The sequence below is a fragment of the Paroedura picta genome, chromosome 5 (assembly GCF_049243985.1).
Source record: "Paroedura picta isolate Pp20150507F chromosome 5, Ppicta_v3.0, whole genome shotgun sequence".
Taxonomy (NCBI): Eukaryota; Metazoa; Chordata; class Lepidosauria; order Squamata; family Gekkonidae; genus Paroedura; species Paroedura picta.
The window spans coordinates 7,972,341-8,000,185 of record NC_135373.1 but is presented as its reverse complement, the minus strand read 5'-3'; the positions used below and the strand labels follow the sequence as shown (position 1 = coordinate 8,000,185).

Below are 27,845 nucleotides of genomic sequence, written 5' to 3'. Positions count from 1 at the left end.
ACATCTGGCAAACAGGCCTGAGATTTCAAGCCTGACTCTTGGTATAAATACAGCAGGTAGAAGATATTCACTGTTCACTGTTCACTTTGCCACTCAAAGACATCCAAAAGAAGACAGGATGAGACAGTACTTTGTGGCTGAAATTTTCATCCTTCTCATTTGCCTAAAGGAAACCATATCGGTAAGGCTGCCTTTTGCTCTGGATGGTCCCTCATTTAATTAATGTTTATAATGATATTCTAGTGTGAGTTAGAATGTACGCTCAGGGGTGGGGCTGTGCCCACACAATGGCCCTGTGCACGCAACGCAGGGCCGGAAGAGCCGGGAGTGCTTCTAAGTGGCGGCAGCAGCTGGGGGGTGGATTGGGGGCAGGCCCCCCCCCACTGCAGGATGGTGGGGAGCAGCATGCTGCTCTCCCACCATGGCGGGGGTTGCCCGCGGGGGTTGCCCACCAGAGTGGAGACTCTGCACAGCTGGCAGGGGCGAGAGGCATCTCTGCAGGTCAGGGGAGGTCAGGGGAAGAGCCGGGCCAAAAGCCCGGCTGTTACAATTATGCACAGGGCTCAGAGAGGCTAGCCCTCTTCTGCGCCCTCGGGAGTCCCAGGACTCCGGAAGAACACGGATTTTGTTAATGTGGGTCTTCCAAGGGTCTGGGTCGGGCTGGGCTCTGAATGGTGGTGACGTCGGGCATAATTGGGGATTTTCCCCAAAGCCCTGTCGCCACCATTTTGGGCATTCCAGCCTTTGCATAATGGGTCTATGCACAACACAAGGAATCCCATGAGGGAAAAGAAACTGGGAAAAGTGAAGTGCACTTGCCTATTTCCCCCTCAGCACTAGAGTAAGATAAATCACCAAGAAACTATAGATGAAGTAAATTCACTTTTCCTAAGAAAGCTGTAGGGAGCAAGCCTAATCAGGTTTACTCAGAAGTAAGTCCCATATTATTATTAATCCCTGGAAAGTGTCATTGGGATTGCAGCCATCATGGTGAAATGCAGGGTTTCCACATATCCTTTATCTCATTCTAGCATATGATCTATACTTGCAGTCTTTCAGAATATACAAGCATGTGTACATACTTACCTACAACTGGGAACTTGGAAGGAAAGGCCACTGCATTTCCTCAGCTTTTGCTTCTTCCCTCCCCTACCCTTTTTCTCCCTTTCTTCTCTGTGACCCCATTATGCACAGGCATACTGGCGGTGCCAGGGCATTGGGGAAAATCCCCAATTATGTAAGCTCCCGCCACCAGTGCGGGCATGGTCCAACGCAGGGCCATGGAAGGCCCGTGTTATGCAAACGAGGGAACTTCTGCAGCTTCCTGGATCCTGCGGGGCCGGCACGGTACATAATTGCCAGCGCTGGGCCTTTTGGCCCGCCTGGCCCCAACCTACATTGTCCCTGTATGGACACTGCACGCCCCTGCGGGCTCCGCGAAGCCATGGAGCCGGCAGGGGCATCCCCATGCCTTCGCCAAAGCATGTGGAGGGGGCCCGCCTCCCCAGTCCCCCTGGCTTCTCCCCACCTCCCCTCAGCCGCTGCCACTTACCCTGCTAGCCACGGTGCAAAGCACATGTGCACACGCTACGCCAAGGCAGCCCTGCGTGCCCCGCCCCTGTGTGTTCATGGGGAACGGTGGGGCATCCTGCCCCACCACAACAGCATGACGGAAGCATGGAGTAGCTGCCGCCATGCATAAAGGGTCTCTCTTAGTCATCCCTCTTTCAGTCTCCCTCCCCAATGCAGGTCTTCCTCCCATTATTTTCCCCCTAACCTTTTCTGTAACCCCTTCTTTCTGCATCCCCAATGTCTCCTAAAACACACCTACACACTCACTCATCCCCCAATAACCCCCGCATCACACACACATACACACACACACACAACACATGATTTTAAATTTTGCTTCCTATCTATGTCCCTCCTGTCTCAAACACAGAAAGATACACAATTTCTTATCTCTCTCTTGCTACTCTTGCTTCAGCTGAAAAAATATATATTATTTCGGTCTTCCACTTATTTTATACTGACCGATGCAGCTGGATGAAGGTCAAAATACTTAGGATGGTCACCTTAGCAATGGTACGCAAGTGTATTTTGTCATGACACAGGAAAATATGTTTGCAAGTGGAGAGAAAATGGATTGAAGGTGCAATATTCAGTATGAGGGAAAGCTCCCTTGAGATGCCAATTAACAATGACCTTTTTACCCAGGAAAAACAATAAAGTAGCAAAATCAAGGCTGATTTTGAAACTATTGTGATCAAAAGAAAACAATGTGATCAGCGGGGAATAGACGTGATCTGATTTACACTCTAGACTGAAAACTTATTTATTGAGAACAGGAGGAATCTCTTCCATAATCTCCTGCATCTCCACATATTTGGAATACACTAAAATTTCCAGAATGGGAAATCAGAAGGGCCCAATACAGTTTGTATTCGACAGAAATTAATGTTTTCATTGAAAAACTCAGCAGATAAGTCATGACATTTTGAGGAATACAGGAAGGGAGGGAGAGGAGGGAAGGGGAGAGGAAGGGAGGGAAGGAAGGAGGAAACCATGAATACAACTGGATAATTACTTACTATTTATATGCAGGCTCCTGTTGATTTACTTTCGGTGAGTATCACAACTTTTATGACTAAGGTGAAAAATCCCATCATTATTCTGCTTTTGGTAAGCTATTGCTACCTAGGGGCCTGTTGGTATGGTGGTTTACAGAACACTTCTGATTCACACCTTTGAAAGTTTTTAGGTCCCTTTGCTTACTGTCTTTTAGAGCCAGAAGACTCTAATCTGAAAAACCGGGAAGAAAACGGAATTTCTGTCTGATTCCCACATTCCAAAAGAGAAAGGGGGAAAGTTTGTTTTTCTCCTTTATTCAGGAGCACTAGAAATCTGCTCCTGTTCTTTACAGATCTAGCTGGTAGGTTGGGCAGAGAAGAACAGATTTGATCAGCAGAGAATAGACGTGATCTGATTCAGACTCCAGACTGAAATCTTACTTATTGAGAACAGGAGGAATCTCTTCCGTAATCTCCTGAATCTCCACATATTTGGAATATACTGAAGTTTCCAGGATGGGAATTTAGAGGAGCCCGACATCCAACCAATCTTCAAAGTGTAAGACTTCATTGTTTCCAGCCGTAGGCCATTACAATACAATCAATATCATATCAGTTGATATAAAAACAGTAAAAGAATTAGAACAATACATGCAGTAGTCCATAGATAATAAAAGACAATAAGAATTCAGGTTTCTAGCTGTCTGATGGCATAAATTTGGCTCGCATTTTCCTTGCTGCTAATGCAAATACTGAAACATTATAACTAATTAGGGGGTTGGTATCCGATAATAAAAAGACCAAATAGTCTGATCTGAGATGGAATATTTTGAATAGTTTAAACAAAGGAGAAAAATTAGATTTTATTAGAGATACAAAAGCCTTTATTAGCATAAAGAACAATACAGGTATGGAAATACAAAATAGTACAATTATAAGAATCAGACAGAGTTACTCAATTTTGTTAAAAACAAGGAATTGATTCTAAAAACCTTTGCTAAAAATTTTGCAATGCGGGCGATCTGCTCAGGATCCTTGCTATCAAGTAGATTTTATTATTGTTTGTCTATCCAGTATGGCATCAGTATTATCAATCAATATTTATTCACGGTCATTCAGACCAAAACCCAAATACATGCAGTTAAAACCAAGACAATCCAAAAAGCAGGAAAACTGCCAATGCTATAAAAATGTTAAAAGTCTGACATCATAGTCAGTATTTAAAACATACTTTAAGTTACCAGTTTAAAAAAAAATGGCTTTGTACTTATAGGGTTGGATCATAAATAATTTTTTTGATCCATATACCGAGTACGCAATTTCATGGCGGCAGTGCAAAATTTAGCTGTGCAGAGAGTTGTTTGCTTATCTGCGTCTTGAAGCAGTACCTTGATTTTCTCCTTTGTGGAAGATCTCGTGTAAGTGTTCAGAATTGGCTGGATAAAGGTGCGTCTGATAGTGTCATAAATGGGGCAGAACAGAAACACATGTTCATCTGACTCTATCCATCCGCTGGCACAAGGACAGAGTCTCTGAGCAAGGGGTTTCTTTTGGTAGCGCCCCTCCAGCACAGCAGTGGGTAGAGTTGAGCATCTTGCTTGGGCGAAGGCCCTTCTATGGGTGATAAGTTCTAGGTCTGACAGGTATGGAGCTGGAACAAGGCATCAGTATTAAAGATCCAATCACTCAGATTAGACTAGTGCTCTTAATAAATTGTGCTCTTAATAAATTATCTGGGATGGAATGCCGTAATTGTATTTTAACATAGCAGGCAAGTCGGAAAGGATCAGTATTCAAGGTTAGCTCAAAACACTGCTTGAGTATTAAATTGGTAGTATTTTTCCTATGTTGTGTCCAAAATTTTACTAAAGTGGACTTGAGCCTTGATTGATGGAAGCCCTAACTCTGCACGCATATGTGCAGCAGGAGTTCCTTTTGGTAAGGCCAAAATACGTCTAAGGAAGTGATTCTGAATCACTTCCCAACTAGAATCAGGTGATCCCTCCTTCCCCAGACTTTGATACCATAAAGGAGATGGGGTAAGGCCTTGGCCATGAATAGTTTTATCGCTGGATCAATAATAGATCCTCCCTTAGATGCATAGAATCTTAGTATGGCCCCAATTATTTTAAGAGTGGAGGCTTTAATAAAGGCTAAATGGTTGTTCCAACTCAGTGTCTCAGTGAAAGTCACTCCCAGGTAAATTGAAATTCAGCTTCTCTTTCTCTCCCAGAAAAGGAACAGAATAAAAGGTGGAAAGAGTGGAAGGGAAGGAAGAAGGGGAGGGAAGATACTATGAATACACCAGGATAATTATTTACTGTTTATATGTAGGGAGCTCTTGGGCCACTTCAGGTGAGTATCACAACTTTTATTTTCTTCTCTTATTTTCTTCTTTTATTTTCTGTCACGAATTCTAAGAGTAGAAGAATGGGGAAAAATAAGTCATGGTAGCATACTCCCCTCTAAACTATTACAAACATGAAATCTTTTTCCTCCACGAAATACGAGTGGACAGGACTGAACATTAAGGGGTAATGGCTGTTTCCCCCATAAAACATGATGCATTCGGCATAAGAATGAACTTTGTGATACTATGCATTATTCATAGTATTATTCAACACAGCCTGTTGCCTGACCTTGACCTCAGTTTTGGCCTGTTGCATAAAAGGTAAAGGTAAAGGTATCCCCTGTGCAAGCACCGAGTCATGTCTGACCCTTGGGGTGACGCCCTCTAGCGTTTTCATGGCAGACTCAATACGGGGTGGTTTGCCAGTGCCTTCCCCAGTCATTACCGTTTACCCCCCAGCAAGCTGGGTACTCATTTTACCGACCTCGGAAGGATGGAAGGCTGAGTCAACCTTGAGCCGGCTGCTGGGATCGAACTCCCAGCCTCATGGGCAAAGCTTTCAGATGGCTGCCTTACCACTCTGCGCCACAAGAGGCTCTTGGCCTGTTGCATACTCCCCTCTAAACTATACAAACATGAAGACTTTTTCCTTCATGAAATAAGAGTGGACAGGACAGAACTTTAAAGAATAAAGGCAGTTGTTCATATAAAATATTAAATGTTCAGTAAGAGATTGAACTTTGCAATAGGCAGTTTTATTTATTCAGGATATTTCTATGCCACCTCTTCCGAGTCTTGCTCAAGGTAGCTTGCAGTAATAACATGTCAAAAGAAAAAGAAGCCATCAGAAGGGTAGACAGGCAGGTAGGCAGGTAGGCAGGTAGGTAGGCAGGCAGGCAGGCAGGCAGGCAGGCAGGCAGGCAGGCAGAAAGAAAGAAAGAAAGAAAGAAAGAAAGAAAGAAAGAAAGAAAGAAAGAAAGAAAGAAAGAAAGAAAGAAAGAAAGAAAGAAAGAAAGAAAGAAAGAAAGACTATGAGCATGAAGGAATAATTGCTTGTTGTTTTTTTGTTTGTTTGTTTGTTTTTAAACATCTAGGGTGAACGTCCTTCTCAGAGTAATGTGAGTATCACAACTTTCATGACTATTTTGAAAAATTCTCCCCTTCCCATTCCAATGTTGCTTCTGAAATGCATGAAAATGCATGAAATGCATGAGCTTCTTTTGTTTTGAAGATTTAAGTTTAAGGGCATTATACCCATATCTAGATCAGTTTTTGCCCCAGAAAAGCAATGAAGAATGCAATGAGGTAGTGAGGGAGGGAGAAGAGTTGGGAAGGAAGGAGAGGGAGGGAGGGAAGAAGGAGAAAAATGAAAGAGGGGTAGGAAGTGTGTAAGGAATGAAGGAACAAAGGAAGGAGGATGGGGCTGAATCGACCTGGGATTGGAATAAAAGCTCCGTGCAGTTTACCCCTAGGGCTGCCTCCTTCCTCTCCCTCAATAGCTGGGAAAGCCAGCAGCTTGCTCACTCAGGCCACCTACTCCTCTCCTGCTTCTGCTACTATGGCTCTTTCTAAAGATTTTTAAAAATGCTTCCCCAGGCTCCGCAACACGACAGAGTCTTGAGAAGCATTTATTTTTTAAGTAGATTTAAATGAGTAGCCGTGTTGGTCTGAAGTAGCACAATAAAATCAGAGTCCAGTAACACCTTAAAGACCAACAAAGATTGCTTCAAGGCGTGAGCTTTCTTGTGCAAGCACTCTTCCTCAGACTATGGACTGACCATCATGACAGTGGGAACTGCCTTATTAGTTGCCTTATTATTTGGGAGCTGTTTCAGGGCCCAGATCATTTCTTCTTCAAGTATAAAGGTAAAGGTAAAGGTATCCCCTGTGCAAGCACCGGGTCATGTCTGACCTTTGAGGCGATGCCCTCTAGTCTTTTCATGGCAGACTCAGTACGGGGTGGTTTGCCAGTGCCTTCTCCAGTCATTACCATTTACCCCCCAGCAAGCTGGGTACTCATTTTACCGACCTCGGAAGGATGGAAGGCTGAGTCAACCTTGAGCCGGCTGCTGGGATTGAATTCCCAGCCTCATGGGCAGACAGCTTCAGACAGCATTTCTGCTGCCTTACCACCCTGCACCACAAGAGGCTCTTTCTTCAAGTATAGGCAGTTCCAATTCATGTTGGGTGTTTTTGGCTGGTGACTGAAGCACCTTGGTGTTTGCATATAATTCTTCGGCATATTGTCGCCATCGATCCTTGATGTTGGCTTCTCAGTCAAGTATTTCCATTCTTGTCTTTGATGGTCACTTTATGAGCCATGAAGGTGCTCCGGACTTGTTTCACCTGAGAAAAGAGGCTTCTTCCAGTCGCTTGGATAGTTGCCTCCAATACACTTCTTTATCTTGTTTGGCAGCACTTTGAAAATCTGCATTTAGCCTTCTGAATTCGTTTCTATTACCAGCAGCTTTTGCTGCTCTTCATTTTTCAGCAATTTTGATGGTGTCAGATGTTAACCATTTGCATCTTCTTTCCGGCTTTTTGTATGGTATATGTTCTAAAGCAGCTTCTATGACATTAGACTGAAATTCTTGCCACAATTCCTCAGGTAGCTTCTCAATAGTATCAAACCGTTCAAATTTGTTCTTCACTTCTATGGCATATGTTGGTGGAAGCCTGGTGACATTAAACGTCCTTGGAGGTACATTTTTCTTGATATTAAGTAATCTGACTTTCAACTTGGCCACCAACAGTTAATGATCAGAGCCACAATCTGCTCCCGGAAATGTTTTTACTGCTAGAAGGGAGCTCCGTCTTTTCTGACTGTAAAGGATAAAATCAATCTGATTGCAGTGTATGCCATCTGGAGATGTCCAGGTGTATAAACGGAATTTCAGTAGGTCATAGAAGAAGTTAGTGTTTTCTTGACAGAACTGGATAAGTCTGTCACCAGCTTCGTTTCGCTCACCTAGTCCAAGCCTACCGCAGATGCCCTGTTCTTGTTGATTTCCAACTTTGGCATTGAAATCCCCAAAAACATATATCATGTCCTTTTGAGGCCCCTGTCTTATTGTTTCATGCACTTTCACATAGAAATCTTCAATTTCATTTTCATCAGCAGCTTTGGTTGGTGCATCCACTTGTACAACCGTTGTGTTCATTGGCTTTCCCCAAATTCGGATGGACATAATTCGGTCATTTACTGCTGTGTAACTTTCCGCTGCATGAGCTGTCATCCGCAATAAAGGACACACCATTTCTTCTGATACTGTCATGACCAGAATAGTAGACTGCAAAATCTTCAGATGGAAAGTGGCCATTGTCTGTCCAGTGTAGTTCACTGATGCCGAGCAGACTGATGTTAAGTTGAGTCATTTCTGATTTCACAATAGCCAATTTTCCTTGTGACATTCCACATACATTCCATGTTGCAATCTTTCTGATTTTCCTTTGGCTCAGGCCTTTGCATTCTCCATGGGCTACATTGGCAGCTAAGTGTCCATAGATGCCCAGGTTACTGGTAGAGAGCTGTCGCCCTTCCCCAGTGGCTTATTCAGTACTTCATGGCCTGAGGGGCCTACCACTGCATACCATAGTTGCCGTACTTTCCATAGAATTTTCCTGGCAAGAAAGATGGGGTGTGTTGCTATGTCCTTCTCCATGCCTATGTAATTGCCCTGTGTGCTATGACCTCTGCAGTTCACCCCTCACCATGTTGAGGAATACAGTAGGACTTTAAGGGGGTAAGAGTTACTAGCCTGCTCCAGTTTAAACTATTACAAAAAGGGAGCTTTCTCCTCCACCAAATAACTCCAGACAGGAAAGTGGCCTTGAGGAATATAGGCAGTTTTTAATTTAAACAATTGAATGGATCAAGATGGGAATGAATATTATGGTAGACATTTTTATGAATTTTGGATATTTCAGTGGCACCTCTTCAGAGTCCTGCTCAAGTTGGCTTACAGTTAAAACAACATGGCAAAATATAATCAAGCTTTTGAAAACAAGCCATCAGATACAAACAGCATCAACCCCTCCATACAATAGAAGCAGACCACTGGAAAAGTCAGTAAAATATAATCCCTAATTAATACATCAGTTAAAACTCTAGGATTTGGCCTATTGTCCAAAAGAGCCTCTAGTGGCTCAGAGTGGTAAGGCAGCAGACATGCAGTTCTATCCCAGCAGCCGGCTCAAGGTTGACTCAGCCTTCCATCCTTCCGAGGTCGGTAAAATGAGTACCCAGCTTGGTGGGGGGTAAACGGTAATGACTGGGGAAGGCACTGGCAAATCACCCCGTATTGAGGCTGCCATGAAAACGCTAGAGGGCGTCACCCCAAGGGTCAGGCATGATCCGGTGATTGCACAGGGGATACCTTTTACCAAAAGAAAACAAGGGGGCACTGTGATTTTGATCCATCTTATTAACCTCTATTTGGGTTATACTGTTTTTAGAATTTTATGATGTAACCCGCCGCGAGAAGTATCGGGGAGTGGCGGTATAGAAATCTATAAATAAATAAATAAATAAATAAATAAATAAATAAATAAATAAATAAATAAATAAATAAATAAATAAGTAAGTAAGTAAGTAAGTAAGTAAGTAAATAAATAAATAAATAAATAAATAAATAAATTTATAAATAAATAAATGGCATTTGAAATGATCTGCTTCTTTTCTCCAGGTTTGCAAAGGTGACATGAGATGTCACCCTTCCCCCAGTTTGTGTTATTGGATTTTTAAAATAAAAATTATTTGAATATATACTCAAGTAGGACTCTAGAGATGTAGCATAAAAATCTGCCAAGTATATGACACTAGGGAATTCCATCTGAGCCCCTCATTCCAAAAGAGAGCAGGAAAACAAGTTTATATCTCTTTAATCTGTGACAATAGAAATCTGCTCCTGTTCTTTGCAGTCCTAGCTATGCGTTTGGGTGGGGGGAAATCGTGCTTCTTCCCACTCCAGGCTGACACCCTTAGTTATTAAGAAGAGGAGTTATCTATTCCATAATCTCTTGCATCTCCACAAATTTGGAATGCACTGGCGTTTCCAGAAGAGCCAAATATCCAGCCAATCCCCAAACTCAGATTCATTTTTCCCAAAAAAGGAAAAGGGAGAAAAAAAAAGAAAAATGAAAAAGAGTGCTTTGAATGTGGATTCAAACTGCATTTTTAATGTGTGTGAAAGTTCCTTTGACATACCTAATCTAGATGACTTTTTGTCCTTGAAAACCAATGAAGGGCACTCATTTAGCCGTGAAATCTAACCCTAAAATGGAGAAGATGTATAGATTGTGTCCAATAGGAATACATGTTTTTATTGAAATAGCTTGTAGATCAGTCATGAACTTTGGAAGGAAGGAAGGAAGGAAGGAAGGAAGGAAGGAAGGAAGGAAGGAAGGAAGGAAGGAAGGAAGGAAGGAAGGAAGGAAGGAAGGAAGGAAGGATCTATGAGGATGAAGGAATAATTGCTTTATATTTTTGTATAGAGTCCTGTAGTTGACGCTCAAGAAAGTGTGAGTATCATAACTTTTATTACTATTGTGAAAGATACCCCCCCTTCCACTTCCAGTTTTTCAGTGCTACCACAATTACCCAATGGTTGTTCGTTGTTTTGAAGATTTAAGTTGAAAAACAATTTACCCATGTATTGAGGTAGTGTTTCAATCAATTCACAGTGTCAGACACAGGTTGATGAATGAAGGGAAATGTTTTGTACTGGATTTAGTATGAAACTAAGATATAACAAATCAAGAGAATGTTGTTGGTCTTGGAAAGTGAGAGAGAAACTAAAAGAAGGGAGTCTCATGAGTCAGGGTGGTAAATTTAAGGCATGGCTTCTATCTATTGTCCAAGACTTTCACAGCTGGAATCAACTGTTTTTTTGTTTGTTTGTTTTCTCAGGTTGTGAGGCCATGTTCTGGTAGGTTTTGCTCCTAACATTTCATCTGCATCTGTGAATGGCATCTTCAGAGGTCTGTCACACCAAGATGTGCATTGCCACAGAGAGATATGCATCTTGCTGTGACAGACCTCGGAAGATGCGAGCTACAGATACAGGTGAAATGTTAGGAGCAAAACCCTCAGAACACAGCCCTACAATCTGAGGAAACTGCAAATGCCTATCACGCCTGTGTTGCATAAAAGTGTTTTGAAGGATCAGGTTTGTACTTCAGCTGTGAAGCTTCTATGTAGAAAACAAAACTATGGCTGCTTTACTTGGTAACACAATAACTCCATGAGGCCCACCACAAAATCTCCAGGAATTTCCCAGCCTGAATCTGGAGGAAAGTTCCATGGCAAAAGTATCAACCCATGGAATCCAGTTCTATTTTCTAAAACAAAACAAAAAGTTTTGTCAATTTCACACCACCTTGGACAGTCTCGTGTTATTAATGTGGAACACATCTTCTGACGCGCCCTCTAAAATGGATGTGAATACGGACATGACGTCCGTAGTCCCCCCCATGGGGAACATGCTAGAAGAGTCAGGGGGTGGCTGGCAGGGAAGGCTGTGGCTGTGGCTGTGATTGCAGCTGTGGCCATGCAGCCTCTGCAGGCCCAGGGGGCTGTCACAAAGTCTCTCTGGGTGGAGGTGGCATCAGCAGCATCTCCGTGAGCCCAGGCATCTCCCTCAGTGGCTATGATGTCATTAATGTTTAGAATTATATTTGAGTGTGAGTTAGAATTGCAAGCTTGGTAGTGTAACAGAACAATTGCTGAAAGCCAGATTGGAATGATAAAAGCCAGCTTGGTATAGTTGAGAGCCAGTTTCTAATCTACCGAGCCGGGTTTGATTCCCCACTCCTCCACATGCAGCCAGCTCTTTGACCTTGGGCTAGTCACAGTCCTGATAATGCTCTTCTGAATGAGCAGTAATATCACGGCTCTCAGCCTCACCTACCTCAAAGAAAGTCTGTTGTGGTCAGAGGAAAGGGAAGGTGATTGTAAGCTATTTTGAGACTCCTGGTAGAGAAAAGCAGCATATAAACCAACTCTCCTTCTAAAAACAAGCCATTGAAAAAAAGCCATCAGATACAAACATCAGGAAGCTATCCATAACACAGAAACAGACCATTTAAAAAGTTGGTAAAATAAAAAGTTGGAAAATTAAAAACTGGAAGGGAGGGAGGGAGGGAGGGAGAGAGGGAGGGAGCAAGGAAGGGAGGAAACCTTGAGCATGAAGGAATAATTGCTTTATGTTTTTTTATGCAGACTCTCATTGAAAATCCGGATGTGGTGAATATCACATTTTTTTTTATGATTTTTATTTTTATTTTCCAGAATTATAGTGAAATACATGCAATCTACATTGTTAGCACAGAAAAAAGAAGGGTTATGCTCTTCACTTAATACATTTAGTTCCACGTTTCAATCCCTTTTGTATTATTTTCCTAAACAGTTCAGGTAAGGGCCCCATTGTTCTTGAAAGGCCTCTTCTGTTCTTCCATTAACTATTAGTGTCAGTTTAGCCATCTTGGCAAAGTCAGCTAGTTTATTCAGCCAATCTTCTATCGAGGGTAGTTCTTGCGTTTTCCATTTCTTGGCCAATTCTAGTCTTGCTGCCGTAGTCGCATAGAAGAAAAAGCTTTGTGTATGGGTTGGGAGGCACTGCGGAGGAACACTTAATAACATAGCTTCAGCTTTCATAGGAAATCTAAGACCCCACATTTTCTGTATAATAATATGTATTTTTGCCCAAAACTTATAAACTTTTTCACATCTCCACCACATATGAAAAAAAGAGCCTACTTTATCATCACATTTCCAACATTTGTTATTACAATTTTTGGCAATTTTAGCGATCACTTTTGGTGTTACATACCAGCTATAAAACATTTTATACCAATTTTCTTTAAGTATTTGACTATTAGTATACTTTGGTATTCTAGACCATGCTAACTCCCATTGTTCCATTGTCACATTAGTCTCAATATTTTGCATCCATTTGATCATACATGGCTTAACCCGTTCCATTTCTGTCTCATACCTTAATAACAATTTATATATTTGGCCCTGTAAATGTGTTTTATCTTGGATTACTAAGTTTTCAAACTCTGGTATTGGAGCCTCTAGATTTAACGGTTGCTGAAACTCTGCTTTGAATCTAGATATTAGTTGGTTGTACTCTAACCATTGAATTTCTACTCCTTCTTTCTTTATTGTTTGTATATCCTTGAACTTGCCGGTCTTTGATATTAAGTATTTGTACTGGAGACAAGTCAACCTTTTCTGTTGAGCTTTCCCAAAGTATGCCTCAATTGGCGATTTCAATATTGATGGTGCTGGGGATAGTCTCTTATTATATCTTGACCATACGTTCAAGAGCCCACTAATCCAGATGTTTGCTACTGCTTTTTGTTTTTGTTTTCCTGCTGGCCATAGTCTTTCATGGAAACTGTTACCCATGGTTTTTCTTTCAAATACCAATTCTCTTGAGTGCGGTTCCCGAATCCATTCCACTATGTATGTAAGTGCTGCTGCGTTTTTGTATAGTTTTAGATTAGGAACACCTTGGCCTCCTCTCTCCTTCACATCTTGAAGTATTTTAAAAGCAACTCTTGGCCTTTTTCCACTCCAGATAAATTTGTTGATCACTGATTGCCATTTTCTTAGTGTTTTCTCCTGGATCACTATTGGTAACATTTGGAACAAAAAGTTAAATTTGGGCAACAAGTTCATCTTGACCGTGGCCATTCGAGCCGACCAGGACAGTTTTGACTCGTTCCATCTTTTGATATCCAGTTGCATAGTCTTCCATAGTCTTTCATAGTTACCAGTGAAGAGTTCTTGGAAGTCTTTGTCTAGGTAGATTCCCAGATATTTCACCCATTTGGGATTTGTCTCACATCTGGTTTTTCAGTTGATATTTTGCACATCAAGATCTGTAGTTCCCTGTAAAACGATTTTTGTTTTATCATTTATTCTGTATCCTGAATAATGCCCAAAGTCTTTCAGTAGTTCCAGGAGGGGGGGAATTGACGCTTTTGAGTTCATGACAGTACACACTACATCATCAGCATAGCATTTTAATTTAAATTCCTGATCATTGATTTTAATTCCCATGATCTCCTCTGTAGCTCTTATCTTAGTTGTCAGCATTTCTAGTACCAGATTGAATAACAATGGAGACAAAGGGCATCCTTGTCTGGTACCTTTACCTATTTTAATGGATTGTTTTGTGAGCATTCCATTTACTAAAATTCTAGCTTCTTGTTCAGAGTATATTTGTCTGATGAATTCCAGGAAAGTACCACCACAATCGGTTGCTTTCAGTGTTTCAAACAGAAAGTCCCAACTAACGTTGTCAAAAGCTTTCTCCGCATCCAGGAATATAAAAGCGGCCTGCAACTTTTCTTTATGCACGTAGTCTGCCACATTCAAAACAAATCTTATGTTGTTCCTCATTAATCTTCTTGGCATAAATCCAGTTTGATCTTGGTGTATAACGTCTCCGATACATTTTTTCAGTCTTTCTGCTAAAATTTTTGCCAAAATTTTATAGTCCACATTTAACAGAGAGATTGGTCTATACGAGTTGGGTGAGTTCATATCTCCTCCTTCTTTATGAATAAGTGTTATTGAGGCCTGTTGCCATGATTTTGGGACGGATTTTCCAGGATTGTCTATAATCTCATTCAATAGTTGAAATAAATGTGGGGCGACAACGTGGCTCATCTTCCTGTAATATATTGCACTCAATCCATCCGGCCCTGGGGCTTTTTGAGCTTTTGTTGCCATTATTGTATCATTTATTTCTTGCATTGTAATTCTTTGATTGAGAATTTTTCTGTGATGGTCTGTGAATTTGCTCATTGATATTTTTTGACAGAATGTTCCAGGGTCTATATTTTGTTCCTTTTTTGTATATATGTTCTGAAAAAATTGGGTAAGACATGAATGAATTTCTGCTTCATTATTATAATTCAGGCCTTCATGTGATAACTTTGTGATGCTATGCTTCTGATAGCTCTCCCGCAATCTTTGAGCCAGCCATCTCCCGGGTTTATCTGCCCATTCAAAGTTTTTTTGTTTGAGATGATCAAGTTTCTTCCTCATTTCCTCCGCCTCTAGGTTGTCTCTCTGTATTCTTAATAATTTTATTTGTTTTGCTAATCCTCTGGTTTGGTGTTCTTGGTGTTGCTTTTCTGTCTGTTGCAGTTTTTCTTTTATTTCACTCAGGGTCTTTTCCTTTCTTTTTCTTATTGTAGTGTTAAGTCGCAAAAGTATACCTCTCATATATGCTTTACTGGCGTCCCACACCGTGGCCAATGAAGAGTCTGGGGTGACATTTAGTTGGAAGAACTCTTGTAGACTTGCTTCACAAATCTGCTGGACCTTTAGGTCCTCCAGAAAATAATTATTCATTTTCCACCTTCTTATTCTGACTCTTTTCACACATAGCTCTATTTGTAATGGGTTGTGGTCTGCAAAGGTGTTTGGTAGTATCTCTGAAGTTCTCAGTTTGTGTAACATTTGTTTTGACGCCCAACATTGATCCAGTCTTGAGTAAGCATCATGTCTGTTTGAATAAAAAGTATATTGGCGCGATTTTGGATGATGTTCTCTCCAGATGTCCACTAGAGCCAGGTCTTTGAAGTTAGATCTTGCAGAGGGTGGAAATGTTGAGCCTGTTTTCCTTGAAGATTTGTCCCAATATGGATCTTGGACTGCATTAAAGTCTCCGATTATCATTACCTCATTTTCCAATAAATCCGAATTGGACAAGAAAAAATCCCTGTAAAATGTCTCTTTGGCATTATTTGGCGCATATAGATTCACCAAGACAAAGTTTTGACCATCAGGGAGCTTAATCCTTAGGATAGAAAAGCATCCATCTGGGTCCTTGGATATAATCTTCGCATTTATATTGGGGTTTACAATATATGTCACCACCCCTCTTTTCTTTTCCTTTGCTGATACAATCCATTCTTTCCCCAGATTTTTGTTTTTCAATAAGTTTTGATGTCTTTGTGCAATATGGGTTTCTTGTAGACATATTATATCACATTTTAGTTTCCGTAATTGATTGAAAACTTTCGATCTTTTATTCAGTGAATTTAATCCATTAACATCAACAGAAACTATCTTCAGAAGCTCCATTTTTACTTTTTGGTCCCAGCACCTTTTCTTGCTACTCCCTTGTATTCTTGTTGGCTTGACTGTTTTCTCTGTACGTCTGCCAATGCAGAGCCTTCGGCTAGGGTATCCGATAATTCTTGTGCTTGTTGTAGTGTTTTTATGATCCTTCTTCCTGTTGGTAAGATAACTTCCAATGCTAATGGAATTTTCCAGAAATATCTAATGTTTTGTCCAATCAGAATTTGCTGTAGGAAGTGAAATTGTGCCCTTTTTTGTAGTATCTCCGATGGCAAGTCTTGAAAGATCTTAACTTCTTGGTCTTCCAGGGTGAATGGATCTTCTCTATGCTTTCCTTGGAGTGCGTTCTTTACTGACTTAGATTCGAAGCCAACGAGAATGTCTCTTGGCTGGTTGTTTCTCTTGGCTGCTCTAGAATTTACTCTGTAAGCTTTCTCAGTTTTTACCTCTTCTTCCTCCAAGTATGCACCGATCGCCTCAGTAAGTTCTTTCTTTAAATCTTCCTTGCCAAAAGATTCCGGGGCCCCTCTGATCTTCACGTTCCTACTTCTCACTTCTGACTGCAAGATTTCAAACTTGTCATCTGCTCCTGCTCTCCAGCCTTCCAGTTTTTCAATTTTAGCATTGTGTTCTTTTAGTTGTTTTATATTTCCTTCTACAAGTGTTTTTATTCCGTCTATACTATCTGTGAGTTCTTTCTTAATGTCTTGTATTTCTTTGGAGAGTTCTTTAGATTGTTTTTTTAGTGCTTCATCCGTGTAAGCTTTTATCTCCTTGCTTTGTTTCTCCAGAAGGCGGGCTATTTTTTCCATATCTATGCTTTCTTCTTTTGAGGTTTCTTCCAATTCTTCTAGGTCTTGTTGTTGCCGTTTCAATCTTTCTAGTTCTTTTTCTTTTTCCTTGATTTTCTTTGCTTTGGCAGCTGTTGACATATCCTTCTTTCTTCTCCAGAAGGCTGTCACATCAACCTTTAATTTCTTTTTTGGTGATCTATCAGCTTTGGGGAGTTGTCTATCTTTTTTTCCAGACATACATTGAATACAAGTTATATTAATCAACAAGTGGTTATATCACCTGGTATATATCGCTCTTAAAACTCTATTATTACAAAACACTATTAAATCAACATATATACCGGTATACCCAATATACCTTATAGCCAAGTTATAAAAAATAATTACACCAGTGTTCTACCCTCCAATCCTGCAGTGCCTCCTTGATGTTCTGGCTTTACTCCACTTCACTTCTTCAACCCTTCTTGTCTACAACATCTCAACAGCAACAGATGGGGAGCTTGTTCAGGTTATCTGCACCTGCACCTTAACCTGTCAGGTGCCTCTAGAAGCAGAAGGAGATAAAAAAATAAAGGTGTGTTAGATATGGTTTGAGAGCAAAAGGGAGAGAAAAGAGCATGGGGAAAAAAAAGAAAAAGTAAATCCAGGGCAAAAAGAAGGTTTAAAAAGAAAAAGAATAATAATAGAAAAAAGGTGATTAAAAAATAGAATAAAAATACTGATAAAAAAGCAATATACTAAAAATCACAGCAACCTGAGGGGGAGAAAACAAAAAAAAAGAAAAAAGTATGTCCTTTTGTCCACTTTTAAGGAGAAGGCCAGCAGTGACCCCTTTTGTCCACTAGATGGCAGCAAAGTCTTGATAATCTATCAGTCTCTCCTTATAAAACTTAGAGTCCTGGGAGATCAGCCCAAAAAAAAAAGAAAAAAAAAGAGATACAGAACGGGACAGAGCAAAACAGAGAGAGAAAAAAAAAACCAAGGATAGCACTCCAGATAGAATTTTGTCTCTTTGCACACTCTAGTCCCTGTAGCTGTCAATGGGAAACCAAAACTATTTTCTTCATCAGCTGTCGCCTGTCGCTTTAATGACCTGTTGAAGCTTTTCCAAGCCTGATTTCTCATCTGGCAAACCGCTCTCGCGAGATTCTTGTATCTGCTTTTCAATCTCCGGTTTATAATCAGTGGCGCGGGGATGTTCTGGCTGCCTTAACCCCTTTCTTTACCTTCTCTCCCTTATCTTCCTGTCACTCTAGCTTGCTTAAGTTAAAGAAAGCAGCTTTCCACGCCGAGAGTTTGTTCCAGGGGAGAAGGTGCCGGGGGAAAACCCCACTCACTGTTTGTAGGCTCGATCTGATGTCTGCCAGTTGTTTTCACTCCGGAGTTGTGATGAGTCGAAAGTCTTGCAGGGAGGAATCCAATTAGCTTGGTAGATTAAAGTAAGAGCTTGTAGATTGCGGAGTTGAAAGGAAAGGAGAAAGTTTTAAAATGGTGAACGGCACTTACTGGACCCTGTGCACACTGAGCTTGCGTTCCAGGGAATATTAATTTCCCTGTGGAACAGAGAAGCCCCAGAGATTCACAAGAAATTCCTGAGTAGCTGGTAGGTAGGTTGGCATACCCAAAACCCGATTCTGTCAATCACAGCAGAGATTGACCCTCAGTGGAACAGGAGCTCGAAGTATTCGAGCTATCTAAGTGCCATGTCTCCGCCCACCCAATATCACATTTTTTAAATCACTATTGTATAAAATACTCTCCCCTCCCATCCCCATCTGTCTTCTATCCTTCCCAGTCACTCCCTCCTCCTCGTGCTTCTTCCAACTTCATTCCTTTCTCGCTTCCCTCCCTCTCATTCTTAATTCCTCTATCTCTCCTTCCTTCTCTCTCCTCCTCTCCTTCCTCTTTCCCCCAATCCATTTTTCTTTCTCCTCCATCCTCTTACCCCCTTTCTTACAAACACTCCTCCTCTCCTCTCCCTTCCCTTTGGGTTTCTTCTTCCCTCCCACCTATCAATGGCTGAGCAGAAGCTTTTGTGTGCATGCATAAGTGTTCTTGGCAAAAGGTTATGGCCAGATAAGCTTGTAACTTGAATGAAAGGTTGTCAATCTTTAACATGCCCCTGTACCTGAATGCTGTTCTGCTGCTTCAGACCATCCCAGCACCCCATCCCAGCACACCCCACAGATGGTTGCAGTAGTACTTGCAAGGTTCAACTCGCAGTACATGAGGGAAGCCCCCCTCCACTGCGGAGAGCAACGGTGTTGGGCTGGAGGGTCAGGCTGACAAAAGACTTCCACTCCAAATGCTATCCAGGTGGAGTGACCACTGCCTCATCCTGCTCTGTTCTGACTAGGCCACACAATTGTCTAGCAACACTTCAGCCCTCACAGCTGTGGTGGGTGAAGGCCCAGGAAGGAAGGGGGAAGGTAGGCAGGTGAGGGAGGATTCCCCACAGCTCGTTCCCTCCCTCCCTAGAGAGGTCCCTAGAGAGGTGACATAAAAATCTGCCAAGTAAATTCATGAACCAATATGCCTCTGATTCCCCCCCCCCATCCCAAATGGGAGAGAGGGAAAGTTTATTACTCTCCTTTACAAGGCAACTCCAAGTCTTCTTCTGCATTATGGAAAAGCTGATGAAAACTCACTAAATCCATTGTGATTTTTCTGATCTCTGCACAGGAGAGTGAATTTACTCTGCGAAACTGATTTTTCTCTGCATGATGAACTGCCTCTTTGGTACTTGAAGCATCTTTTAAGCATTGTTTCTGAAAGAAGATTTTCACCGATTCATTTCTATCCTGCCTGTCTCAGGTGCTCTATTAGTCATGCAGAGATGCTCCTTGGTTATGCTGATTAGTAACAGCATTAGGGAACAAAGCATGTCACTAAGTTTCTAATTGAGTCTAGCATGTGGAGATGGCAAAATAACAGGTGGCAGGGCTATGAATTGTTCCATACAGAAAGCATTTCAGCGTAATTTTTCAACAGACTATATTCAATGCAGAACAACTATCTTTAACCACTCCTGTGGAGTGGAAAGAATAAAAGAGGAAGGGCCCCGAGGGCGGGCCCTGTCCGGGATGAGGAAGGGTGCCTATTGGCCCCTTCCCCTGTACTGACAATCGTAGGGACCTATCGGCAGGTGCAAAGCACCTGCCAATTTGGACTTCCAATTGTCAGTCTGGCGGCAAGGGACCAATCGTGAGCCACGCTCTGTGCGGCTCGCGATTGGTCCCTTGCTGCCAGACTGATGAATCCGCCCCCCTTCAACGTTGGGTGCATTGGCCCAACCGCCACCATTTCCTACCTCACCGCTGAGCAGAGAGGTAGGGAGTGGCCGGGCCAAGGACAGAAGATGGGCAGCGGAGGGAAGAAAAAGCCTCCCTAGGGCCCGGGCCAAGGCCACGATCGGGCTGCCCAGGCACTGGGGAGCCTTTTCCTGTGCCAGGTGTGAGTAAAAGCCTCCCCAGGGCCCAGGCAGCCTGATCGTGGCCTCAGTGATGCCGCAATCGGGCTGCCTGGTCCCTGGGGAGGCTTTTCCTGTGCCGGGGAGGGAAGAAAATGGCTCCCCAGGGCCCACACGGCACGATCGCAGCCTCACCGAGCTCGCGATCGGGCTGCCTGGGCCCTGGCATGGCGTTTTCCACGGCGGGGTGGTGGTGGTGGTTCGGGGGCGGCCCAGTCCTTCCCACCTGCCCGGGCAGCACTGCCAGGGTGGTTGGGAACGGCTAGCGCCCGCTGTATTTTTTTTACAGCGGGCTTAATTACTAGTTATAGTATAATCAAGTGGTCTAAACTGGTTATTTTTAAATAAAAAATAAAAATGCAAAATACCTCCAGGATTGTCACTGCTCAGTGTAGAGTCACTGGTAAGTAGCCTGTTCTGGCGAATGCGCACAAACAAATTATAAATAGCCCCAAAAATTAATGATGAATTGACTACCTGATCACCATTGATGAACAGAGTTTTCAGGTGCGTAGCCATGTAGGTCTGAAGTACCAGAACAAAATTTGAGTCCAGGGGCAACAAAAGTGAGAGCTTTCATGTGCATGCATGTTTCCTCAGAAAATAAAATGGGAATAATCGGAGTACAGATATATGGAGAGAGTTAATTAGTGGTAAATTAGTAAAGAACATAATGAAGATATTCAACGAATATGCATCATGATAATGACGTTCAGATAATTAGAATCATAGAATCGTAGAATTATTCCTTGCTAAAATAACAAATCAGTCCTTTTGGTACAATTGCCATTCAGAAAAACATAGAATCATAGAATCATAGAGATGGAAGGTACCTCATGGATCATCTAGTCCAACTCTCCAGACTATGCAGGACACTCACATCCCAATCGCTCAACTACTGTAACCTGCCACCCCCTTGAGCCTTCACAGAATCAGCCTCTCCGTCAGATGGCTATTTAGCCTCTGTTTAAAAATTTCCGAAGATGGAGAACCCACCACATCCCAAGGAAGATTGTTCCACTGAGAAACTGCTGTAACGGTCAGGAATTTCTTCCAGATGTTTAGATGGAATTTCTTTTGAATTAATTTCATCCCATTCGTTCTGGTCTGTCCCTCTGGAGCAAGAGAGAACAATTCTGCTCCATCCTCCATATGGCACCCTTTTAAATCCCCTCTCAGTCGTCTCCTCTCTAGGCTAAACAGATCAAGCTCCCCCAACCTTTCTGCATGTCTTGGTTTCCAAACCCCTCACCATCTTTGTTGCCCTCCTCTGGACACGTTCCAGTTTGTCTACATCCCTCATCAACTGGAGTGCCCAAAACTGAACACAGTACTCCAAGTGATGCCGAACTATAGCAGAGTAAAGCGGTACCATCACCTCCTGTGATCTGGACATGATACTCCGTTTGATACAGCACAAAATCCCATTTGCCTTTTTAGCCACTGCTGACTCATGTTCAATGTATGGTCTACTAAGACTCCTAGAGCCTTTTTGCACATGTTACTGCCAAGACAAATCTCTCCCATCTTATATTTGTTTTTTTCTACCTAAATGCAGAACTTTACATTTGTCCCTATTGTACTTCATTTTATTCAGTTTAGCCCACTTCTCGAGCCTATCAAGATTATCTTGTATTCTGTTGCTGTCTTCAGTTGTGTTTGCTACCTCTCCCAGTTTAGTATCATCTGCAAATTTAATCAGTATCCCCTCTAATCCCTCATCCAAATCATTTATAAATATGTTGAACAACACAGCCCCCAGAACAGATCCTTGGAGTACTCCAGTTGTCACTCTTTTCCAAGAAGATGCTGAACCATTAACAAGTACCCTCTGGGTATGATTTGTCAACAAGTTATTGATCCACCTGACAGAATTAGGACTCATACTGCATTTTACCAACTTGTGAACAAGAATATCATGTGGAACCTTATCAAAAGCTTTACTGAAATCCAGATAAACTATGTCCACAGCATTCCCCTGATCCAGCAAGGTAGTCAGTTTCTCAAAAAAAAGAGATAAGGTTGGTCTTGCAAAACCCATGCTGAGTCTTAGAAATCACAGCTCTCAGTTCCAGCTGCTCAAGGAAGCAGTGTTTGATTATTTGTTCCAAAATTTTGCCAGTGACAGATGTCAAGTTGATGTGTCGATAATTACCTGGATCCTCCTTTTTCCCTTTCCTGAAGATGGGAACAACATTTCCCACATCCAATCTTCTGGCACCTCACCTGTTCTCCAAGAAGTGTCAAAAATAATGGACAGAATTTTAAAGATGACATCTGCAAGTTCTTTTAGTTGGATGCAGTTCATCTGGCCCAGAAGACTTTGTTTCATTTAAAGAAACTAGGTGTTTACGGACTGCTCCAACAGTGATCCTAGGCCACCATTCCCGTCCCCTGTGTTGTGTTACATTTTTACAACATTGATCATGATTTTCCTCACAAGACAAAACTGAGGAGAAATAAGAGTTAAGCCATTCAGCCCTCTCTTCATCATCTGTTATAATTTCAGTTTCTTGTCCCTGCAGTGGTCCTACGGTTTCCCTATTCTTTTTCTTGCTTGAAATATAACTAAAGAAGCCTTTTTTTGTTATGTTTAGCATTTCTTACTAGCCTAAGCTCCTATTGAGCTTTAGTTTTTATAACACTCCCCCTACAATTATTGGTTATTTATTTATACTCATACTTGGTAATAAGGCCTTCCTTCCATTTCCTAAATTACTCTTTTTTATTCCTCAAATCATTTGACAATTGCTTATGGAGCCAACCTGGATTCCTTAGGCTCCTTCCATCTTTTCTTCTCAAGGGAATTGTTTGTGACTGAGCCTTCAGTATTTCACTTTTAAGAAACTCCCAGCCCTCTTGGACTCCCATCTCTTTAAGTCCTTCTGACCACAGAACTCTACAAAACATACCTTTAAGTCTGTGAAGTCCAGTCTATATGTACAACTACATAAAGGTTTTCTCTTTCCCATAATCGAAAATTCCAAAAGCACATGGTCACTGATACCAAGTGTGCCCACTACTTCCACCTCATCTACCAGTTCTTCCCTATTGATGAGAATTAAGTCTAAAATAGCAGAGCCCCTGGTTCCCCTCTCTACTTTCTGGGAAATGAAGCTGTCAGCAAGACAAGTTAAGAATTTAACGGAGTTTGCATTTTTAGCAGTGTTGGTCTTCCAACAGATATCTGGGTAATTGAAATCACCCATGACCACTGTATCCCCCTTTTTTGAAAACTGTGTAATTTGGTCTAGCAGTATCTCATTCAAGTCCTCTAACTGGCTTGGTGGTCTATAGCAAATCCCCACAATAATACCACTCTCATTTCCTACTCCTTTGATATTTACCCAAATACACTCAAATGAACTTTCATGCTCGGGTACCTGTATTTCTTCACAAGTATAACGATTCCTAACATATATTGCTATACCTCTCCCCTTCTTTTCTTGTCTATCCCTTCTGAATAGATTGTACCCCTTGATTTTAGTATTCCAATTGTGAATATTATCCCACCAAGTTTCTGTGATTCTTATTAGGTCATAGCCCACTTCCTCTATTAAGACTACTAATTCCTCCTGCTTGTTTCCCTTACTCTGTGCATTAGTGTAGAGACGTCGTAATCCATCCTTTGTGTGCCTCATGGTTTTGGTTTTTGAACTTCCTTGTAAGCTAGTAGTTCCTTGCTTATGTAACATTCCCTGTAGATTTGAGATCTTCTCATGTTCAGATCCTGCCATCACACCAAGTTCTGAATTTACATCTCGCTCCCCCTTTGTGTCTAGTTTAAAGCCCTCTTCATCAGGTGTGCAAGGGTCCTACCAAAATACTTTCCCCATCCCTTGTGAGGTGCATGCTGTCTACTGATAATAGCCCCTCATATTGACACCGTTGACCATGACCCAGAAATCCAAACTGTTCCCGTCGACACCATTGATATAGTCAGTAATTTACTTGCATAATATTTCTCTCTTCCTATGCCTTGGCCACCTACAGGAAGGACTTATGAAAACACAACCTGTGATCCCAGATCCTTTACCTTTTCCCCCCAGATCCACGAAGTCTTTTTTAATATGCTCTATGTTCTGCTGGGCAGTATTATTTGTTCCTACATGGATGAGAAGGAAGGGGTAATGATCTGTAGGCTTGATGAGCTTGTCCAGACATTCTGTCACATCCTTGATGCATGCACCAGGTAGGCAGCAGACCTCTCGAGACAACAAGTCAGATCTACACACTTCCACCTCTACACCTCTTAGCAAGGAATCCCCAATTACCAGTATCAATTTCCCCCTACAATTGGGAGCATAACTAAAACTCTTTCTTGTGGGGAACTGTGAAGTGTTTCCTGAGCTTTTTGGGTTCGCTGGGAGAGAAGACCTAGAACTCTCACCTGTGGAGGCCTGTGACTTTTTTCCTGGTCTATGTTGGGGCTTATTCTTCATGGGGGATTGCACATGCTCCTGTGTTTCTGAATCAACCTCTTCAAGCAGATCTTAGAACTGATTGCTGATCATCAGTGGGTCAGAACTTCTACTTATTCTTCTACTCCTATGTGTAATATCCTTCCAATTATCACCCTCCTGTATTAGGTCCTCCTGATTTTGTTTTGATAGATTTCCTCCTCCTGCTGTGTAATCAATTTTCTCTAATCCCCGGACCTTCTTCTCCAGCAGAGCCACTAATTTGCACTTGCTGCATTTGTAAAAATTGTCCCCCTGACGTAAAAAGACAAACATTCCACAGATGGTACATGTCACTACACAACCTTCTTCAGTCTTCATGCCACTTTGATTCATCTGAACTGCTCCATAAATAGTCCTACACTTCAGTGAAACCTTCGGCTTGATCCTAAGGCGAAAAGTCAACAGCAAAGAGTCCTTTAGCTCTTGCTCTTGGCTCCATTCTGGTTTAATCAGACCCCAAGAGTCCTTTGGGTATTGTTTGGCAAGCAAGAGCCTTTTATAGCACAAAGGCCAACTCAGTAGCGGGCGGAGCTAGCAGTCAGCTCCTGAGATAATGCTCTCCTTCTCCCAGCTCCTCCAAGCACTGCCTTCCTCTGGCAAGCAAGAGCCTTTTATAGCACAAAGGCCTACTCAGCAGTGGGTGGTCCTAGTAGTCAGCTCCTGAGTTAATGTTCTCCTTGTCCCAGCTACTCCAAGCACTGCCTTCCTCTGGCCAGCAGGAGCCTTTTATAGCACAAAGGCCTACTCAGCAGAGGGCAGAGCTAGCAGTCAGCTCCTGAGTCAGCTCCTGAGATAATTCTCTCCTTCTCCCAGCTCCTCCAAGCATAAGGGGAATATAAATGTTATAAGGTTAGTGATGTATGACTATGCTTCCATGCTTGGGTGGATATGGATGGAGTTAGCAACATATCTCTTTTAATTGCTTCTTTTCACAACTGTGAAAGTGTCTGCCATTAATCCCTAACTCAGAAGGAGGCAGGCAGGCAGGCAGGCAGGCAGGCAGGCAGGCAGGCAGGCAGGCAGGCAGAAAGAAAGAAAGAGAGAGAGAGAAAGAAAGAAAGAAAGAAAGAAAGAAAGAAAGAAAGAAAGAAAGAAAGAAAGAAAGAAAGAAAGAAAGAAAGAAAGAGACTGAGCATAAGCATGAACATGAACATGAACATCAAGGAATAATTGTTTGATTTTTTTCACATGTAGATTCCTATCGCTGAGAATCCTAGTAAGTATTACATTTATGACTATCGTGAACCCCCCCTTCTGTTTTTGGAATGCCATGATTACCCACCTTCTAAGGTGCCCTGAGCCCATGTCCAGGTCAAGCGCGATGCTCTCATGCAGTGCACGCCTTCCTGCTGCCCTAGAACCTCCCCCGCATGTCTTCTCATCACCCACTCCTTCTCTGCATCAATAGCAGCTGCTGCTAAGTTTTCATCGCTTTTCACCAGCTAAAAAACTCTCCATGGAAGATTTACATTGACGGTCATAAAAAGCACAGTATAACAACATCTGGGCTAGGGACTCACTGGCACCACCACCTCAAGGACAGTCTGTCTTCAGAGGGTATCCCTTTAAATCTACCTTCCAGGAGAGCAGATGTTATTACATTGAGCCTTGCTTGTGAAATACCTTTACGTAGATTTGGGTGGGTAAGGGTGCTGATGTATGGGGCCATTTGACCTGGATGAGGGAGGATGCCAAAAGTCAAAGGAGAGCATGTATTTTAAACATCAATAATTAGTTTTGGGTCGTCTTCTCTAGTTGGAGGGAGTCACAGAAGGCCTGGAAATGGCAGCCCACCAGCCCTATGGGGTGTGGGGTGGCCTGTAGAGGTCTCTCTATGCTCCGCTAAAGTTCAGGGGGTCACAGAAGGCCTGGAAATGGCCTGACATTGGACAGAGAGCAAGGTGGCTGGGAAGAAGAGATTCAGGCTACAGGTCAACTCCAGGGAGCACAGTGCAGTCTGTATGGCTGCCTGCCCATGCAAGAACCTGGGGAAGGGAGTTAGAGCCCCAGCAGGAAAGGCCTCCTGCTGACCCTATGGGACCTGGGGCAGCTGTGGGAAGCTTCTCTGACTTATCTTTCATGTGGATATGGTGCCCGAGATACTTGAGAATACAGCGAGTTTCCTACAATGGCCCCTCCACTGCCCATGCATGTTCAGAGGGGTCTTGGAAAGCCTGGACATGGCTGCACACTGCCCTATGGGGCCTGATTTGTTCTGTAGAGGCCTCTCTCTACCTGCACATAGAATATCAGTAGGGGATCAGATTTGAGCTTAGAGTCTGCCACTCTTTAACCTCTGCACTGTGCTGTATCCCAAGACTGAGAAGGAATCAGGTAGAGAAGGAACATACCCACAAAAGACACAGTGCAGGCATGTATCCTAGTGCCTGCTGTATTCCTGAGTGCTGCACGAAAAAAGTGGACGATTCCAAAAATTGTAACAAAGGAGAGACAGAATCTATCCAGTGGCTTAATTAAGTATAAGAAAATAAAAAGTCTCTTGTCATTTATTTAGACTTTGACTCTGCCAAAACGGTCTCTAGATTCATTTGTTTTCCATTTTCAGTCTGGCTTTCGTCAGTGGCAATGAGTCCGAGAGCTCACAGCCTTGACTCTCCATTATACAAGAGCATTTGCCTCATTATATTCAAACATTAACAAGGACGTATTCCTGAGTGCAACAGGGTTTGCCCCAGTGGACCTATATTGCTTCAGGTGGCAAAGTATCTTGAACTATAGCTGATGTCTTTGTTCTATGGGAATATTTGTGCTAATAACTATTATTTTCTCATTAGGCTTGATTGGCGGTGGGTGATCATGAAGATCCTATATTATGTGGATGTCAATTTTCTTCTCTTCTGTGCTGTTGCCCCATGAAAATCAAAGTGCATAGAAATGGGTGGTATAGAAATATAAACAAACAAACAAACAAACAAACACCTTGATTCACAAATCATATTAGTCCAGTTGGGAAAAAAAATTGGCGACATGTACTGAATGCATTGCTTTTGTAATAAAGGTCCGATAGCAATCAAAGCTGTCCTACTGCAGCCTGGGAATGTGTTAGAAGCTTGGAATAAATGTAATACAACTGA

General features: G+C 42.3%; 1 long non-coding RNA gene across 1 annotated transcript; it reads left to right on the top strand.

Moving 5' to 3' along the window:
- The first annotated feature begins 56 nt into the window (after positions 1 to 56).
- Positions 57 to 27,845, top strand: LOC143836993 (uncharacterized). Its single transcript, XR_013230880.1, has 8 exons — positions 57 to 181; positions 2,605 to 2,625; positions 4,905 to 4,925; positions 6,015 to 6,038; positions 10,414 to 10,440; positions 12,140 to 12,163; positions 25,945 to 25,966; positions 27,546 to 27,845. It is a non-coding gene; the product is annotated as an uncharacterized LOC143836993 (long non-coding RNA).